This window comes from Nasonia vitripennis, assembly GCF_009193385.2.
Source record: "Nasonia vitripennis strain AsymCx chromosome 5 unlocalized genomic scaffold, Nvit_psr_1.1 chr5_random0006, whole genome shotgun sequence".
NCBI lineage: Eukaryota > Metazoa > Arthropoda > Insecta > Hymenoptera > Pteromalidae > Nasonia > Nasonia vitripennis.
Window position 1 is genome coordinate 1,167,769 of NW_022279657.1, and position 21,191 is coordinate 1,188,959.

Below are 21,191 nucleotides of genomic sequence, written 5' to 3' on the forward strand. Positions count from 1 at the left end.
CTCCCAAGGGAGTAAATTTTTCTAGAAAAAATTACTACCTTGGGAGGAACAAGTTTTTTCCTCCTAAGGGAGTAGTTTTTTCCTCACTCTGCAGCCTATATCCGATGGATCTGTGTGTCTATATAAGTATTTCAAAATTTTTTAAATTAAAAAAATTTTTTAAATTTTCAAAATACTATTGTTTTTCTTTGAAAAGTCCTCGAATTTCCCATTCCTTTCATATGCAGGATAAGTGGCCTATTCGTGCACGTATTATAAAAAGTACACTGTGCAACATAGTATAGCCAACATGGCGGCCACGAGTGTGGGCCACATGTTAAGGCCAGGAAATAAATCGTTCGCGTGTCATACTAAAAAGACAAGTGGAATTGTTGTGTGTATTTTTTGTGATAATATATACCACGCGAGTTGTTTTGAGAGAATTGATAAAGTAAAAACCCTAAGTGATGTGTTTATTATCTGCCCAAACCACGAGGACAAACGTAACCACATAACAACATAACCACAAACGTAACTCAAGATCTGCTAAGCAAAGAAGTGAAAACCGTATTAGCTCAACTTAAGAAAACTACAATAAGTGAAATTAAGAATCAAATACTAAATGAACTCAATGATAGTAAAGATGGGAATGAATCTGAAAGTGAGGATGAAAAACTAAGAATGGAAAATGCATTACTAAAATAACGAATCAGCGAATTGAAAGAGAAGAACCAACTCTTAAGAGAAAAGATTAATACGGAGAAATCTATGATTCCAACGCTAAGAACAAAAAGTTTTGCTGAAATAAAAGCAGCTAATAAAAAAGAGTTCAAAAACGTGTACCAAAAATTATTGTCAAAAAAATGAATAAAGAGGACAAATTAGAAAAAATTACGGATAGAGTAAATCATTATTTAATTAAAGACAAAACAATTCAAACAAAAAGAGTAATAAAAAAATGAAGAGGAATTAATAATTAGCTGCAAAGACGAAGAAAGTGCTGACAAAGCGATAAATGCACTAAACAAGCATAAAGCTTGAAAATAAGGCGGAAATAGCAAACACTTTGAATGAGTATTTCTGTACAATAGGAGTAACATTCAGTAATCATATTGTCGCACCGGACGAAAATGAGGTAAAACTTCCAATCAGTAATAATCAATCAATGTTCATCAGACCTACGAATGCGATAGAGATACATGAAGTAATATGCTCCATGAAAAAAAAGCAGGTGGAGTGGATGATATAAGTGTAGCTACCCTTCAAACTATAGCAGATTGGAATACATCTATAACTTATGCATTGAGAAATCAGTATGGCCTTCAGCCCTCAAGAGGGCTGAAGTTATACCTATTTATAAAGCTGGGGTTAAGACTCTGATGTCTAACTACCGGCCGATATCCCTCATTTCAAACATTGCGAAAATCCTTGAAAGAATAAGGCTCTACAATTTTATGGAAATACATAATATAATATCGGACAAACAATTTGGTTTTTTTAGTAATAAAGGCACCACAGATTGTCTAAATTATATAACAAACTTAATTTACAACTATTTGGATAAAAGCAAACCTCTGATAACTGCTTTTTTAGACCTATCCGATATGGTATAAGAGGGACTGCTTTAGATTTGTTTATCAGCTATCTCGACAGTAGGAAACAAAGAGTAAAAATTCCTAATTGTATGAGTGAAGATAAAACCGTAACAACTGGAGTTCCTCAAGGAACTATACTAGGACCGTTACTATTTCTAATATACGTGAATGATCTACTGAGAGATATGCCAAATGATTCTATCCTGCCCTACGCTGATGACACCATCGTCATCTCGAGTGACGATACGTGGGCTAAGGCAGAGGAAAGGATGAATGAATATTTAAAAACCGTAGCGAAATGGCTAGCAGTAAATAAATTGTCTTTAAATGTAGAGAAAACGGTTTTCATGACATTTGGAAATTACTGTGATAGTGTGCCATTAACAGTTGATATAAGGCTAGATAGCAAATCATTAAAAAGAGTTGAATTCCATAAATATTTAGGATTAATCTTCGATTTTAATATGACATGGGATAAACACGTTGATTATATTATAAAAAAAAAAAAACAAATATTTGATCTTTATTTTTGCTAAAATTAAGAACATCATGGACACTAAAACACTACTTACTGTTTACTACGCTTTCTTTCATAGCATAATTAATTATGGAATAATTGCATGGGGCGGAGCTTATGGTACTTGCATTAAACTAATTTAAGGAATACAAAATAAAATCATGAAAATTAATTGTAAAAGCAAATTCATAAAAGAAAAATACCAACTAAACGTAAAACAATTATTCCTTTATCAATCAATCTTGTACCATAGAAAAGACAAATAAACACAATCATGAGTAACAATTTTTACAACAACAGTATGAAAGGGCTGGAAAGGTGGGGAGCACAACGAGTATGCAAAGTACATACTTGTTTTGTTTTTCTACTTTTCTTACTTGTTTAGTTTTAGGTTAGTTTTTAAGCTTTTCTTTATACCATTTCCTATGTACAGGTAATTTTATTTACCTCTATAGGATGCCTTCTAAAGGCATTGTAAGTGGTTTGATAAATAAATAAAACAAGGGGGCAATGGCTTTTTCAGACACGAATGATGTTTTGAGCACTCGTGTTCGTCTCGGGCGCCTATGGCGCACTATAGGATATTTCAACTTTTTGTGTTTCAAAATCAAATAGCTTCGTATCCATTCGGTCGATCAATCTGAAATTTTTGGAAAATGATGTCTTTTTTCAGTCTTGCATGTGCGTTTATTTTATCGCGATATTGCGTTTAACATCTATTAATCAATTATAGCTATGCAAAAGAGAGAGAGAGAGAGAGAGAGAGAGAGAGAGAGAGAGAGAGAGAGAGAGAGAGAAAGAGAGAGAGAGAGAGATTCATACAGATTATGAGTGATTTCATTGATTTTATTTCCAGGAAATAGATTAAATACTGAAAAAACACGCTTTTCTGTGTTACACGATAACTGAACATTTTACTCACTCGCCCACTTATGTGCAGCAGGTATTACATGATTTCATCCATCAAATAGAAAAGTACAAAAACTGTATGTAATTATGTATAAAGTAAAATAGTATATTGTGCAACTGGGGGGATTTTTCTAGCTAAGGTGATGTTTTGAGCATGAGTGGGAGTCGAGGGCGCCGCACTATAGGGTACTTCGACTTTTCATGTTTCAAATAGCTCCGTATCCAGTCGGTCGATAAATCTGAAATTTTTGGAAAATGATGCCTAAACTATCAGAAATCACAGAAAAATAAGCAGAAAGGTTGATGTTGACTGTATGGCCCAGGGAAATTCGTTAAAGTTGACGGTTTTCGCAAAAAACTTACAAAAGTCACTGTAGAACAATGGATTTTTTTTTTATTTAATGCCTGTAAACACTATTTTTATGTAACTTTTCACGCTGAATTCAAATCTGCCGTTTGCAATGTTGTAGGATTTTTTGTTTATCCAGAAAATGGGAAAAACTTGTAAAATCGTCAAAGGTCTCTTATGATTCCGTAGGATTTGTTCTCATTCTATATAGCTATAAAACTATGAAAATATTTGTTTGATTATATAAACTATATAGTAAATACATCATATGACCCGCATTTACATACAGACGCGGGTGTTTCAGCGAAAAAAAAGGAAACAAGTTTTTGCAGGGTGTAAAGGACAATGCTGGAGTATAAAAACGAAATCTCGCAATAGAATCTTTTAGAATCTACACTATATTAAAATTTTATATTTGGTCAATTTTGTAAAAAACGCTCCAAAACTCGTGAAAAGAAGAAAATTAAATCTATTTTACGGTAGAAATGTTCTTTAAACTTAAATCATTCAAGTTACCAAAAAAAAATGAAATGTATCAAATTTCAAATAGTTTTTAGCAGTGAAAGAACTTAAAAAATGTCCGTCCGTCCGTCCGTATTTTTTTTGCGTTTATTCTACAAAACGATGTATTTTATAAACAAAAAACTATTGATTGATATAGACAGGCACATATGATAAAAATATACATTTATACCAAAAAACATTTTCAAGATTTGCTCCAGGTAGATTGGAAGCTGTGAAAACAATTTAAAAAAAATTATATTCGGTCTATTTTGTAAAAACCCTCTAAAACTCGTAAAAAAAAACAAATTAAATCTATTTTACGGTAGAAATTTTCTTTGAACGTAAATCATTCAGGTGACCGAAAAAAAATTGGCAAACGTATAAAATTTTAATTACTTTGTAGTAATAAAAGAACTTAAAAATTGTCCGTCCGGATTTTTTTTGCATTTATTCCACAAAACTTGATGTATTTTATAAATAAAAATCTATTTAATGATATAGACAGGTACATGTGATAAAACCATACATTCCTACTAAAAAACATTTTCAAGATTTGGCCCAGGTAGATTAGAAGCTGTTGAAACAAAACAAAAAATATAAATATGTGAAAAAAGATTATTTCAAGATTGGTCCAGATGAAAGGGATGCTGCAATTAAATATTTGTGCGGGTATGCTGTTTTTTTAAGCCATCTATTTGTGAATATGAGATGACAAATGCTTTATGTATTCATGCATATCATAAGATGTAATCAGTAAATTAGGTCCAGATAAAAGGATGCTGCGATTAAATATTTGTGCAGATATAATATTTCTTTTAAGTTATTTGTTTGTGAATATGAAATGACGATTTATGTATTCATGTATATCACAAAATGTTATCTGCACATTCGATTTACATAAAAGGGATGCTGCAAATAATTACTAGTGCAGATATAATCGTTTTTTTAAAGTTTCGTATTCGTGACATATAATGACGAATGCTGTATGTATACATTCATATCACAATATGAAAGCTGCAGTTTTGATCGAGATCAAAAGAATGCTGCGAATAATTTTTTGTGCAGATATGATCTCTCTTTCAAAGCTATCTGTTTGTGAATATAAAATGACTAATGCTGAATGCATTCATGTACATCACAAGATGTAATTTGCAGATTTAATCCTGATGAAAGGGATGCTGCGAAGAATTATTTCTGCAGATTTGATCCTTATTTCAAAGCTATGTGTTTGTAAATATGAAATGACATAAATCATTATGTAATTATTTTCTTTATGTAAAGAGCACTTGCATGAGTTTATCAATAGAGAAAGATAAATTAATATTAGACAATATACATTTTTTTTAATAAACCGTAACTTATAATCAAATGAATGTTTTAAACAAACATTACCATCAATTATATACTTTCATTAATGTGTTACATATGTTTACTATAATATTTAAATATATTTTATACAAATTTACTGCACATCCCAAGCTGATGTGAATTTTCAATATTTTAACGTTTTCATCAATTATCTATAGTAATTTCTATTGATTAATCTCAAATGAGATCTCTACTATTAGGTATACTACTCTTTTAGGTTTACTTCTAAAATACTCTGAAGTTTGTTATAGTTGAAAATTATTTTTTAAATAGTAAAACTGTATTCAAAAACAGATGCATTGAAGCATTCTGCATTCCTTCCACAATCAATAAAGTGTCATTCTAATATTGACAACTAAATTTTATCTATTTATACAATTTTAAAAATCTGCCTTTAGCATGTGTATCGAACCTTATTTCCTGATACCGGGGGCGGAAAATGTGCTTAAACGCACGCGGAACGTGCATAATAGTGTATTTTACGCACACTATATTGTAATATATTTTAAATACTGTCTTATTTAATAACTTAGATAAGTATTAAATAAAATAAGAATAAAATGAATTTATCTTTATATAAGGATATGAAATGTGATTTTATATAAAATTACATAATTTTCCATGCTTATATTGATCTATAGTGAAACAAAAATTATGCACATAACAGTTCTGCTAAAAATAGTTCATAGAAATCGATAAGATCTCTTATCAAATTGAATAGTAAGTCTTTAGTTAATAGTAAATCACGATTTTTGCAATAAATCTCGATTAAATTAGATCGGGTCAATGGGAATCGATTAAAATCAATAGAGAAATTAATGGATTTTAATTGCTGTTTTCCATCTATTTATTTTAATTATTGTTTTTCATATAGAGTTGAATCGACTTCTATTGACCCTTCTATTGAACCCCAGTTTTTACTGTCTAGGTGTAAAAATAATTCGAGGGCGGTGTCTAGGTGTACGGGGTTGCCGATGACGAGGTCTAGGTGGTGCGCTTCGTGGTTTTTTGAGTCTGGGTGTAAAAATAATTCGAGGGCGGTGTCTAGGTGTACGGAGTGGCCGATGATGAGGTGGTGCGCTCCGTAATTTTTTGTGTCTAGGTGTAAAAATAATTCGAGGGCGGTGTCTAGATGTATAGTGTGGCTGATGTTGAGGTCTAGTTGGTGCGCTCTGTGGTATTTGATGTCTAGGTAAATGAATCATACGCGGACGACGTCTAGGTGTACAGGGTGGCTGATGACAAAGTCTAGGTAGTTCGCACTTGGTTTTTGTGTCTAGGTGTAGTAATCATTCGAGGGAAGTGTATCAGAACAATCAGTGATTTCATGTTAGTGATAAAAATGTTACAAAAAAATCATGGTCAAAAGGTGCTAAAGATGCTTATATTTTATTTGTATGAGAAATATAAAATACTCAAAAAAAAATAAAAAGTACTGAAATCTCAGTAAATGAACTTTTAAAAAAGTAAAAGGTTAAGCGAGTTTGATATGTTCTGCAACAAAATAACGGATAAAAAAGAACTGAGATCAATTAACCAAAGTCAAGTTTATTACATTTAATCATAATAAAGCAACAACATTTTTTTTGTTAATAAAGGGCTTACTTAACTTAAAGTTAAGTTATATACTGATCAATTAGAAAAACTCTCAAAATACTTACTACGTAACTTGCCATGACCGTTTCTTGTGTACTTAGGGTTTTTTTATGACGGAACGAAATGAAACGGTCATGGCAAGTTACGTAGTAAGTATTTTGAGAGTTTTTCTAATTGATCAGTATATAACTTAACTTTAAGTTAAGTAAGCCCTTTATCGACCAACAAAAATATTGTTGCTTCATTATGATTAAATATAATAAACTTGATTTTGGTTGATTGATCTCAGTTCTTTTTTATCTGTTATTTCGTTGCGGAAGATATAAAACTCGCCTAACCTTTTACTTTTTTAAAAGGTATTTTTTTTATGTTATTAAAGACGTGTTTTTAAAAAAGTTAAGTAAAGTGTGTAGAAGTCCGATAGCTGATTTGATTGGGAACAAACTAGTGAACGTCGAAGACAGCAATTATAAAATGAAGAAAAAAATAAATCTAACTGAAGAATCTAGCATACTAAATAAAACTGAAGACAACAAAATATTACTGTTATCTGTGTCTTAATTCCGACATTTTTTTTTTTTCCAGTTTTTATTTTTCATTTTTGTTAGGGATTTTAGATATCGTTATCATTTAATATAAAAGTAAATATCGTATTATATATTACATTTTAGTACAGAATATAAATGTTATGATTGTTATAATCTCACAATTTACATTATATTATAAATGTAAATAAAAAAAAATGTTTTATTAATTTTATTTTATTGTTGGATTTTGTTAATTTAATTAATACTGTCATCAAATAATTACAAAGAGTTTAAAAACATGTAACGAGGTAGATTTTACGTTAATTAATTAATACTGACTCACGTCCGACCGTATTTATACGAAGGAAAAAGGGGCGCCAGGTCGGACTACTTTACCTTCTCAACCGCTTTGCCGCGGCTACTAGAGCACTCTTGTACTCTGAGGAGATTCGGTCGTGGTAAAAATAAGGAAAAATAAGTACAAATCCCTCGTTTTGATAACACTTTACGACTTTTAATGAAATAACTCCGGCGGTAATCTCGACTGTCAATATTATTCGGGAACGTAACTCAATGGCAATAATTAAGCACTACTCGCTAAGCTTGCTTTTCTCATAACACTCTCACAATTCCGGTAATGTTAATCTCGGCTGATCAGCTAACTACAACGGGCAGAAACTCCGACTTTCACGACTTCCGACTTTATTTCTTAAGTAGACAAAATATCACAAGGATTGTGGTAATTTAGTACAAAGTACTACCTTCCGGCTTGCAGACTGAACCACACTTTCTTTCGTCCTTCTCTCTCGTACTCACAACGCAAAAACTAAACTTATATCACGACCTTTCAAATTACTACGAAAATCCCGGAGGACTGCTTGTTGGGCTACTGCGGAAATACAAGTCTCTATCATACCGCATACAACTCTACCTTTTTGTGAGCCCCAAAGCTAGCGTGCTTTTTGGGCTGAGTCCGCAATCCAAGTGGGCGAGTCTTCTCGCCGACTCGCGACGTGAAGCCTCGCATAGTTTCTCGCACATGCGCACTACATAGTCAATGGCTCAGTGCTATTATTTTGACGATTTTACATACACTTTCTCGTGCGATCGTTGAGTTTTCACTCTGTAGCATACCAACTCTCATGCCATAAGTTACAATAATTAATTCGTTAAGTTACATTGGTGAATATTCTTTCCACACACTCTCAATGCTTCACACATACAAGTAACAGTATAGTATGTGCTGCCTCGGCCTGGCGCGAGGTTTTCCCCCTCCCGGCGGCGACTACGGCTGGTATCTCTCTCTCTCTCTCCCGTGCGGGCTTACGGCTACTCGGCTGTTTCTCGGCTCTTTTCTATCTAAAATGCATACCAATAATTATGAGTATCAACTCATGGGCAGTTCGGATAGAGAGCAACATGGGGAAAAGAGAGAGAGGACTTTTCTACACAGACGGTTACCCCGTCGCATTCCCCCTCCCAAAACTAAACATACTCTGAATGTTTCAGTTTTACACTACAAAGGAAGGAAAATATATGTCCCTCTCTCTCTCTCCTCCTCACACTACCATCTCGAGACTGCAGGGCTGTAAGAATGGCTTGATTAGCTTATACAATGAATAAAAAAAAAAGTCAACAAAGTTTGGGTTGAGAAACCCGGTCTAGATGAGGAAACTCACTTTACTGGCTGTAACTGGCTGTAAGTTTGGCTATGATTCCGGCCGCGATCGAAGAGGGCTCGATATGTACCTCTCCTTACGTCCTCTGGCCAAACGCCTTTATTGGTGGCCATAGTGATCGTGGTTGCTACGTATACTTCCTTGAGACTTTTTCCTCGATCGAAAACCGTTCGGCAACTGACTTCTGTCCAAACGAAAACTCTTCTCTCCTTTTTGGCTTTCAAATCTCTCTCTTCTTCATGAGCTGGCTCAAGACACGAGTGCTGCACTTCTGGCGTTTCTGGCTCATTTACGGTTAGGGCCCAGGCAGTAAGTTCGTCCTTGAGAGGTTCACAAGTATCTTCTCTCTCCACTCCAACCATCGAACCCACGACCTCCTCCTTCGTCTGCTCGTCCATGTTTTCTTTCTTGATCTTCTCTTTAACATCTTTCTGCTCCAACACTTCTCCTTCATTTGCGAATGAGGCTTCCAAACTCTTCTTGATTGCACCATCTGGCTGAAATCCCGAAGTACTACTGGCATCTTGTCTGTTGATTCGGTCAGGCTGTAACAACGGCTGAAAATTGGCTCTGGGCTGCAATATTGAGAGCGATGAATCCCTCGGGTTCTCTCCCGACTCGTTCTTCACCTCGTCTTGAGCTATTGAGTCCATTATTCGACCACTGCTGTTAGCTGCTGATTTTAACTGGACTGGTTGTACGTTCGTATCTTTACGGCGATCGGTAGCCTTATGTGATGATAGACAATCGTTACTTGAGGATGGAATCACACTACTGCATAACTTCACTGCTCTACATCTACTATTCTTCTTCTCCTCCTCGTCGTCACTACTGGACGGCCAGGCTGTAACAGCACTAGCAGTTGTCCTTGGCTTCATGACTACGATGTTGCTGAGCCGACGGGTTGCGTCAGCATTCGCATACGTCTTCTTCTCTTCATCACTCTCCAACATTCTTCTTCTACAACGCATTTTCTCTTCATTCAGGAATGCTGACTCCGAACACTTCTTGATTTTATCATCTGGCTGAAAACCTGAAGTACTACTGGCATCTTGTCTGTTAACTTGATCAGGCTGTAACGCCGGTTGAGGTTGGGTTCTAGTCTGCAATTTTGTAAGTGGTAAGAATGTCGATTCCTCGACCGACTCGTTCTTCCTCTCGTATTGAGCTAGGGTTTCCCTAATCCTGCCACGGCTGTTAGCTGCTGGACTCAACATGACTGGCTGTGCTTTCGTAGCTTCACAGTGATCTGTAACCATGGGCGATGATAAACTCGAAGTTGGAATCAGTTCAAGATTCGACTTCTCTGCACTACCTCTACTACTCTTCTCTTCGTCTTCTTCAAACAACTTCTCTTTCTCTTCTACAAAAACTTTCTCTTTCTCTTCTTCAAACAACTCTTTCTCTTCTACAACTCTGCTGTTCGGCCAACGGGTTGCGTTAGCGTTCAGCAACAACTTCTCATCTTCCTTCTCAACTAAAACTTTGCTATTCAGCCAACGGGTTACGTTAGCGTTCAGCAACAACTTATCATCTTCCTTCTCAGCTACACCTCTGCTGTTCGGCCAACGGGTTGCGTTAGCGTCCGGCAGCAACTTCTCTTCTTTCTTCTCAACCGCAACTCTGCGGTTCGGCCAACGGGTTACGTTAGCGTCCGGCAGACACTTCTCTTCTTTCTTCTCAACTAAAACCTCCTTATCTTCTTCTACAAACCCTTTCTTCTTCTCTTCTACACGACACTTCTTCTTCTCTTCTACACAATTTCTCCTTTCTACGAAAATTCTCTTCTTTACACTAAATTTCTCTTCGTCCACCAAAAATTTCTCCTCTTCTTCTACAGCTCCTTTCCCTATCTCTTGATGTTTCCTTCTCAGCTTCTTCTCTGGCGACACTAGTGGGCTTGGACCACTCCCTCCCCCTCCCAAAACTGGCATACCTCTCTGCAACGCAGACCTCGCATGCCCAGTTTTCTGCACTTCAACAGAGGTCTGTTGTGAGACAGTGCGGGTAGCATCGACCTCTGAGTTGCTCCCGCGTTGCCATTTCCCAACAGTACTCTCAGTTCTGCACAGTTTGGGCAGCTCTGAAAGACTACGTCCTTGAAACCACAGACTTGGCAATCCTCAAATGGCGAGCTGTAAATTACTGGCTCAGCAATCTTCTTAGCACTATCCGACTCTGGCTCTAGATAGCGGCTGTCGAAACTGCTAATGCTGCTGCTCCGGCTGTTACTACTTGAATTTCGGCTTGCACGGCTGTTAGAACGACTACTAATTGAACTCCAACTGCTTCGACTCGAACTACTGCTACTTCGACCTGAACTATTGCTGCTCGTCGAACTGCTGCTGCTCGAGCTGCTGCTACTACTCGGACTGCGGCTGCTTCGACTTGAACTGCTGCTGCTTCGACTTGAACTACTGCTGCTCGTCGAACTGCTGCTGCTCGAGCTGCTGCTACTGCTCAGACTACGGCTGCTTCGACTTGAACTACTGTTAGAACTCTGGCTTCGATCTCGGTTTCGACTTCTAACTCGACCACGTAGTCTTCGAATATTCTTCTTCGACACCTTCTCTTTCTGATGCTGAGGCTTGGCTTTGCTGGAACTGTCTTGGTTTTCGTGGTCTTGACCTCTATCAACATAATCACTACGCGATTTCATCTTCGTTACTCGAATTTTCTCGGTTTCTTCTCCATACGTTTGTTCATGTTTTCTCTTGGAATTGCGCCTACTCGTGAAATTTTCCGACGATTGAGTTGGTTCCTCTTTGGCGTTGTCCCAATCGTACCATGGCACTGACTTTTGGTAGCCGGTGCACCATAGTAATGCACGTAGTAATCTGTCCTGGCGTAAATCCTTAGGGCCATTCGTGTTAGCGCCCAGCGATCGTAATCTGGCTTTCAACTCGGTTGTATGTAGTTTTCGGATTTCTCGACTGAGATTCCTCACCTCTGGACTCTTCCGTAATTTTGACATAATTTCTGAATGAGAACTCATTTTAACGTCGAAACAGCAGCTTGGATTTTTGCTCAGCTGTAATTTCTTCTCTCAAGTCTGACAATATTAAACATTGGCTGTGACTGACAAATCGTTGCTGGTCTCGGCAGTAAACATGACTCAAGGCGGAAAATTTTGGTTGTAAATTAGGCAGTAATTTCGGAAGATCTGGCAATAATTTCTTGGAATCGAATATTCGTTAACTAGTTCGATACAAACAGCAGGTACTTTACTTAGCGTGAACGTAAACAAAAATAACGAAAAGGTTCAGGCAGAAATTCGACAAGTCTGACAGTAAATTCTTGGAATCAAATTTTTCAGCCGACTAGTTCGCTACAAGCGTGTACAAAGGTAAACAAAAAAAATAAGGAAATTTTCGGGCACAAATTCGAATTCGTTCACTATCTAGAATCTCGACCTCAACAATGCTCGCTTGCTTATTTCGACGGATTTTCTGCTACCGACAATTTCCAAAATAAATGCTTAGTCCGGTTTAAATTTCATACGTCGATTCTAAAAGCAATAATTGTTTAAAGATCCGAATCATGCGCCCTAAAATCTCTGATCAATTCTCAACAACAACAAAATAATTATTTACACCGTAAATGAATTCTTCGAAAACGAATTTGAATCAAGTTTCAAACCACGACGCAGTAGCAATTATTCTCAACACTTTAAGAAATTTTAAAAGTTCCGGTCTCAGCTTTGACGTACGACACAAACTCTGTATCACGTGTCTACAATTTCGTTATATGACTCAAACTTTTGTAAAATTAACAGTATGGAAAATAATTATTTTCGTCGTCACGATCCGACGTACAACTCGATCACAATGCTTTAATTGAGACAACTTACCGATTTCGTAGATAGGATTCACAGTATTATTTCCAACTATTAATTTCAAAACGTTTCAAGCTTCGACCAATTTCTTAACTTGGATTTTTCGGCAGAAAAGGCAAACAATAGTTGTCGAATTAATCGTCTGGCTGGTACGCAACTTTTTCGGCTTCAAAACGTACATGTGTATAAATTATAATTCAAAATTATTATGAGCATAAAAATACATTTCAATTAATACTTATAATTATTCATGTGCAATCGGTATGAATTGCATCAATTGCAATTAAATAGTAAAGTGGGTAAATTAATTTTCTTTCATTGCTAGTGCTTGATTCGACTCGCAATCGGGCCACAAAATTTGTTTATTAACTCGTTCGGGGTTAAGGATAGTCGGCAGTATGGCTAGAATTGAATCTTAGTTTAAAACTTTCCAATCAAGTCAAACAGGCTATCACAAAATTTTTCCCGACATTGAATTCTCAAAAAAAAATTTTGTTCGGCTAAAATGATTGTTTTAAGCAATTATCAAGCGACTATAGGCAAAAGAAAATTTTCTTCACTATTCTTATCGGCTTCTACTCTCTCAACAAACAAATCAACAAAGGGGAAAAAAAACAAAATTATTTTTCAACTCTCGACGTCTTCAACTACTGCTCGGTATTTTAAAAATTCTATAACTCCAATTATTCTACGGAAAATTACGGCTGTAAATTTTCACGACAAAAAAAAATTTATTTTCTTCGTTTCGAATCCCTTTATAATTCTAAACGAGGCAAAAGAAAAAAAAAATTTTAAAACGGGTCCGTCAAACGTTAATTTTCTCTCAACTACTACAACTTGAATTTTGCAAGAAGGCAAAAAAAATTTAATTCGGCTTCGTATTAAATCTGAAAATATTCTGCACTCACAATTGGCCGTAAAAATATTAATAAACCCGTATATTGCCACTGTAAAGTTTAAAAGGGCGTAATTCTGTAAACCATGATTTCACTTGTGAGAACCCCAGTTTTTACACTCCCAGCGACTATCGACACGTGGCGAGTGATTTTCGGCAGAATTTCCACTACTGCGTGTTGGGAAAAATTTGCACACTCAACCGACTGTTAGAGCAATGCACAAACTCGTCTTTTGTTAGGCTATAATCGAAAAAGAGCACTGAGGTAAACCATGATTTTACATTTGAGAACCCCAGTTTTTGCGATCACGGCGGCTGTCAGCACGTGGCGAGTAAATTTTTCTCTGGCGGTTACACGAATAAAATTTAAATTTTTCCGGCAGTATCATACAACTCTCTGCTTCATTGGAATTATTTATACACTTGATTTTACTTAGACACGGCTCACGATTAACTTTGAACGAAATTGGTGCCACGTTTCAAAATGTCGCGCACTGAACACTATCACTCGTAAATTATTTTCCACGACCGTGCCCCACACATTGGGCAGCCACTGTAACGAGGTAGATTTTACGTTAATTAATTAATACTGACTCACGTCCGACCGTATTTATACGAAGGAAAAAGGGGCGCCAGGTCGGACTACTTTACCTTCTCAACCGCTTTGCCACGGCTACTAGAGCACTCTTGTACTCTGAGGAGATTCGGTCGTGGTAAAAATAAGGAAAAATAAGCACAAATCCCTCGTTTTGATAACACTTTACGACTTTTAATGAAATAACTCCGGCGGTAATCTCGACTGTCAATATTATTCGGGAACGTAACTCAATGGCAATAATTAAGCACTACTCGCTAAGCTTGCTTTTCTCATAACACTCTCACAATTCCGGTAATGTTAATCTCGGCTGATCAGCTAACTACAACGGGCAGAAACTCCGACTTTCACGACTTCCGACTTTATTTCTTAAGTAGACAAAATATCACAAGGATTGTGGTAATTTAGTACAAAGTACTACCTTCCGGCTTGCAGACTGAACCACACTTTCTTTCGTCCTTCTCTCTCGTACTCACAACGCAAAAACTAAACTTATATCACGACCTTTCAAATTACTACGAAAATCCCGGAGGACTGCTTGTTGGGCTACTGCGGAAATACAAGTCTCTATCATACCGCATACAACTCTACCTTTTTGTGAGCCCCAAAGCTAGCGTGCTTTTTGGGCTGAGTCCGCAATCCAAGTGGGCGAGTCTTCTCGCCGACTCGCGACGTGAAGCCTCGCATAGTTTCTCGCACATGCGCACTACATAGTCAATGGCTCAGTGCTATTATTTTGACGATTTTACATACACTTTCTCGTGCGATCGTTGAGTTTTCACTCTGTAGCATACCAACTCTCATGCCATAAGTTACAATAATTAATTCGTTAAGTTACATTGGTGAATATTCTTTCCACACACTCTCAATGCTTCACACATACAAGTAACAGTATAGTATGTGCTGCCTCGGCCTGGCGCGAGGTTTTCCCCCTCCCGGCGGCGACTACGGCTGGTATCTCTCTCTCTCTCTCTCCCGTGCGGGCTTACGGCTACTCGGCTGTTTCTCGGCTCTTTTCTATCTAAAATGCATACCAATAATTATGAGTATCAACTCATGGGCAGTTCGGATAGAGAGCAACATGGGGAAAAGAGAGAGAGGACTTTTCTACACAGACGGTTACCCCGTCGCAAACATTGTTTAATGTTCAAAATTTATTTCTTTTTAATTTTATAATTTTAAAGCCGGTCCTGTGCACTAGTAGCTATAACTACTTTTATAGAACGTTGGCTGTATTAAATATATTTATTTATACTCGACGGTAATTAATTCTTATGCTTTTGATTGGTTAGAATTTATCAATCTAGCAATCTGATTGGAATATTTCAAAAATGTTTTACTAGAATTAACTACCATCGAGTGTACATTTAATATTTAACAGTATATTTAATAATGACACGTTAAATAATATAATATCATCACAATTAATTTAATAAATCGCGAGTGAAGCGAGCGTTTTTTACTAATCGATATTAAGAATAAAAATGCCTTTTTCGCACATGGAATCTGTTGCTGAAACTTCAAAGTATATACAACAATGCTTAAAGATTTTAATTCGAAAGTAGTCTACTAAGTCGACTTACTTATGCCAGAAGATACTCATGAAATAATAAAGGATTTGATGAAGGAAATAAGTTTGCGTTGCGTTAACGAAGTTCAGCTTTAAAACATATGTTATGTCTCGGCCGAAAATAATCATATGACAATCATATGAGTGCTCATATGATTATCATATGCCAATCGTATGAGCAATCATATGAGTGCTCATATGATTATCATATGCCAATCATATGAGCAATCATATGAGCAATCATATGATAATCATATGAATATTATTATTATTATTATTACTATAAAGGGGGACCACCAAGATCCCTAGCACTTAGGCTGTAAACCCATTGTACCACCCTTCGTCATGGCATCCCCTACGCAGGTAAGCCTGCCCTTCTCCAGAAGGTCAATATGGCTCCCGCGTCGAGTGCCCTAATCTCTTCATACGTGGGGAAAAGCTCCCCCAAGCACTGATGCCTGACCTGCATATACCCGTAGCCTCCTTCACCATCTTCAGACCGTGGTACCTTAACCGGATGTGCCCGATCACTATCTGTGTCAGGAGTCGGGAGTTATTTCTGTCCTGACATTGGTGTCCTGTCCCATTACCGCTTTGGCTTATCTGCATCCTTGAGTTCCTTGTCATTCCTCCAGCTGATTTACAACCACTTTGCATTCCCAGACCAGTCTGGAGGTCGTCCTATGAGCCATAAGTGCTCTAAGTGCCGCCTGACTGTCTGAGCATGTGGTGATAATTCTATCCCTTGCGCCGAGTTTAATGTTCCTCTGAGCGCAGGTCAGTATAGCGTATATCTCGGTCTGGAAGACCGTAGCATACCGCCCCAGGGAAAAGAAGGTTCCCCTTCCATCCCTTTGGCAGTAGTACCCCGAACCAGTGCCAGTCTCTGCCCTAGAGCCATCTGTGTATCAGACGTCCCCAGTTCTTGGTAGACTGTCCCTGCGGGCCTTCCATTCTTCTCTTGTCGGTATCACGACCCCGTATGTTCTTCCAAAGCAGTAGCGCGGGATCATCATATCAGTTTTGATGGAAAATTCCGACAAGAGACCCACCCACCCGGGAGCCGGGTGTGCCTCGTGCCTTGTGTCCATTGTCCGTACGCATTGAGTCTGTGCGCTGCCTTAGCAGCCATCCCAATGATAGTAAGATGGAGTGGTTCCACCTTCACAAGGATTCCAAGTGCCTTGGTAGGCGTGGTCTTATAGGCCCCTGTCGCCCCCCTTAGCACCTGTCCCCTGAGTTTCTCTAGCGCTGTCCTAGCACCCGCCAGCTCCGCCCTTGGCCACCAGACCAACGCGGCGTAGGCCAGACGAGGTACCAGGACGGCCCTGTATAGCCACAGTATAATCTGGGGACTTAGTCCCCATGTACTGCCAAATGCCCTGCGACATGTCCAGAGAGCCACCAGGAATTTATCGCACTGGGCCGTGAGATGCTTCTCCCAGGTTAACTTTTTATCCAGAACTATACCGAGGTATTTAGCTGAGTCTTTTACCTGTAGGGCAACTCCAGAGAGTTTGGGCGCTCTGTAGGCATCTAACTTGTACTTGCGGGAGAAGATCACCATTTCGACTTTATACGGGTTAACCGAAAGTCCCGTCGAGCAGCACCATCTCTCCACTTTCCTTAATGCAAGCTGCATGGCGTCCATGGCTGCGCCAATTTCACTTCCTTTTATCAGTATTAGGAAATCGTCCGCGTAGGCTTGAGCATAGTAGCCCCACCCATTCAGTGCTTCCACTAGCCCATTTGCCACCAGGCACCAAATGGTGGGCGACACCACCCCGCCCTGCGCGCATCCCTTACTGACCTTGCCGGAGACCGTTACGGTTCCGAGACTCGAGATCACAGTCCTGCGTGTAAGCATGCCCTCAAGCCATTTTATTAATGGTTCAGGCATCCCATGTAGTCCTGCCTCTTTGACAACTGCTTCGATAGAGGTGCAGTTAAACGCTCCCTCTATGTCTAGAAATACTCCCACCATTACCTCCCCCCTTTCCAGCTGCTCCTCAATGCGCCAAACCGCCGAGTGTAAGGCAGTCTCTGTAGAGAATCCCGCCCTGTACGCATGCTGGTTAGGGTAAAGTGGAAGCACGGATAGGATATCGTCTTGAATAAATCTATCCACCCATCTTTCTAGTGTCTTAAACACAAAGGAGTAAGACTTATAGGTCTATAATCATTGACGGTGGTGTGACTTGACTTCACTGTCTTAGGAATAAACACAACCTTGGCCGTTTTCCATATTTCAGGTATATGAGCCAAAGCTACACTTGCTCTGAAGAGCTTTACTAAGGGGCCAACCAGTTCCTCCAGCCCCTCTTGAAGGAATGTCGGGTAGATTCCGTCGATGCCCGGCGCCTTGAATGGTTGAAAATTCCTTATGACCCACTTGACCTTTTCCGGTGTGACGACCTTCGCCGCCAGATCCCATTTCGCCCTCTGCTGCCTATTCCTACCCGAGCTCTCATTCCCCATCTCATGGGAGAGCCGAAAGCCCGGGAAGTTGGCTTCCAGAAGTAGTTTTAAACACTCCTCTTCCGAAGTTGTGTATTCTCCTGTAGGCAGTCTGATTGCTTCAAGTTATACCTCAGGATTTTTCGCGAGTATCCGGAGCTCGATATCCGCGCAGTAGTCCCTCCATCCCTTGATTCTCACCGCGTTGATGCGATTTTTATATAGCCTCTGGCCTTCTCTGTGAATCCGCCAATCGACACTATTGCGAGTATTCTTGACCCTGTTAAAGGCCCCCCCCCCCCGTTTAACGTCGCAGATGCTCTAGCTTCCGGTTCCACCATGGGGTACCTCATGTTCTCTTTGGGATGGTCCAGGGACAGCTTCTCTGGAAAGAGATGTTTACTATCTCACCTAGCTGAAATGCCCAGTGATCAAGCTCATCCGTTGTTCCAAAGCTTGGTTTGAAGGATTGAAGCTTGTTCCTAAGGTTTTCCCTAAAGAACGCCCAGTCTGTTTTCCTGGGATTCCTAAAGGCCCTTGTTTCCGAGCATCTTTTCTTCCATTCGAATTGGATGTTTCTATAGATCCGACCAGCACCCCCACCCCCCCCCCGGATCCCTGATCCTCCCTGCGACTAGCCAAGGTTCTTGTATTAGGCATATACCTGTGTGCATCTTAGCCATGCGCCTGACCAGTGCGGCCGAGGCGCCGAGCTCCTCTTCAGGATATCCCTCGTACATGATCGCCCTCGTGAGGGGGTCCACCATTCTGGCAGCCATGATTTCAGGCTCCACGTTGGGTCGTTTTTTGGCTGTCTGATTCGCCGGCGGAGTCGAGTCGGCGTCATTGCGCCGCTTAACGCATGGAGCTCTCCCGTCCCCGCCCGCTGACCCGGCCGTCAGGTTCTTAGGGAGAGAGGAGGGGACAGACCCAGAGCTGGGACACGTAGCATCCCTTGTTCCAGGAGCCCCCGCCTCCCTCTCCCGTTTTCGCCTCTAAATTCTCGGTCGAAACTTCAGAGATCGAAGCCCGGCGGTTACTAGATCCGCCTGAGTTATTGCAGGCCCACCCCCATGCTGACCTGCCCACCCTGAGAAGGCTCCGGGTTCCCCGTAGGTTCCCCAGAGCTTCCATCCGCTACGATCTCTGTTGGGTTCTGCGAAGAGTCCCCAGCAGTTGAGAACCCAGCGGGGTCACTATTCAGGTTTTTACTGGTGCTAGCTGCCCCAGTAATCCATCGGGTCAGAGTATTATAGGGAGTGTTGCCCTTGACACTCTTCCCCTCCGTTATCGCGGTGGGGTGCTCCACCTCCAGCTGACTAGGCGGTGCCGCCCTGTAGCCTTCAGCTTCACTGCCCCTTCCTCCCTAATCTAAATTTTTTGTGTAAGGTTCCATAAAAAGTCCCACGAGTAGCTAGGGAAGTAAAGGTCCGCCACCACAAATCCCCGCATGTGGCAGTAATGCTAGATACTCGGAGATTTCGCCAGGTTTCCCCGAGGCATCGATTGCGACCGACTAGTACCTCAGCGGCCAACTAGTCCCCTCAGCACGATGGCTCACACCTTGGGATTAGGGGTTGGATGAAATACCATTGCGCCTCCTCCCGAACGCAATGGGGATCTGCCCTTAGCCTCCGGCCAGTCCATAGGTCGCCCTCGGGAACCCCGAGGTCCGACCTCGGTCAGGGGAGAGGCCTGACAGCAGTGCCCGTTTTACGGGGATCCTGCCAGGGAAGCTATTCTTGAGTCCGAGAGGCGGTATCCCGCATCAGCCCAATTTCGCCGCCACGCCAGGACGACCCGAGTTCAAGACGTCACGCACCGTCACCGGAGTCGAAGCGACCACGAAGACTCGCAGGACGAGCCCCCACACCAGGCCCTAAAAAGCGGGCACTCGACAAGATGGCAACCCCCGGTGGAGGATAATCATATGATACTTCCTACCGAATCCTCATATGAGAATCATGAGTGTCGTATGATATATCGTAAATTCACATAAAATTAAATAATTATTCTACCCCTATTCGATACTTATTAATTATATCTTTCTTTGTACTGTTTATTTGTAAGTTGCACCGAGAATTAATTTTTTTATAGATATTACATTGAAAAAAATCCGAACTTGTGGAGATTTGAACCCTGAACCTCAAGATTATGAAGCAAGCGTTTTACCACCGAGCCATTGTGATCTATGATATTGTCGATTACTTTAGTAGAATGAAATAGTCATTATAACGCGCCCTTGTATGTTTTATTTATTATTACTCAATTACTATTAGTGTGTTTTAATAAAATAAACTCATTAATATTAATTAATAATAAATAAAGCATACAAGGATATGTTAGATAATATAATGGGTTCAAATCTCCACAAATCCGGATTTTTTTCAATGTAATATTTAAGTAAAAATAAATTCTCGATTCAACTTACAAATCAGCAGTACAAAGAAAGATAATTAATAAGTATCAAGAAGGGTAAGATAATTATTTATTTTTATGAGTATTTACGATATATCATATGACAATCATATGATTCTCATATGAGGATTCGGTCGAAAGGATCATATGATTATCATATGATTATTTTCAGCCGGGGTATTATGTAAAAATATACGTTTAAGATAAAATGTAAATCTTTTCATGCGATACTGACAAATAAAAAATTTATTAGGTCTATCTTGATTATAAAGCTTTGTTATTTGTATACTCAAAAAATGTTTTTCTAATATATCTGATATTTATCAATAAAATAGATTTATTTATCAATTTGGGATGGCTGGTTTTAAGTGACGAGAAAGTTAGCGATTTTAATAGTA

General features: G+C 39.3%; 1 protein-coding gene across 1 annotated transcript in view; it reads left to right on the plus strand.

Moving 5' to 3' along the window:
- The window catches only part of LOC116417913 (DNA fragmentation factor subunit alpha-like), a 243,519-nt gene that overhangs the window by 169,260 nt on the left and 53,068 nt on the right, over window positions 1-21,191 (plus strand). The gene's annotated exons all lie outside the window — the stretch shown is intronic.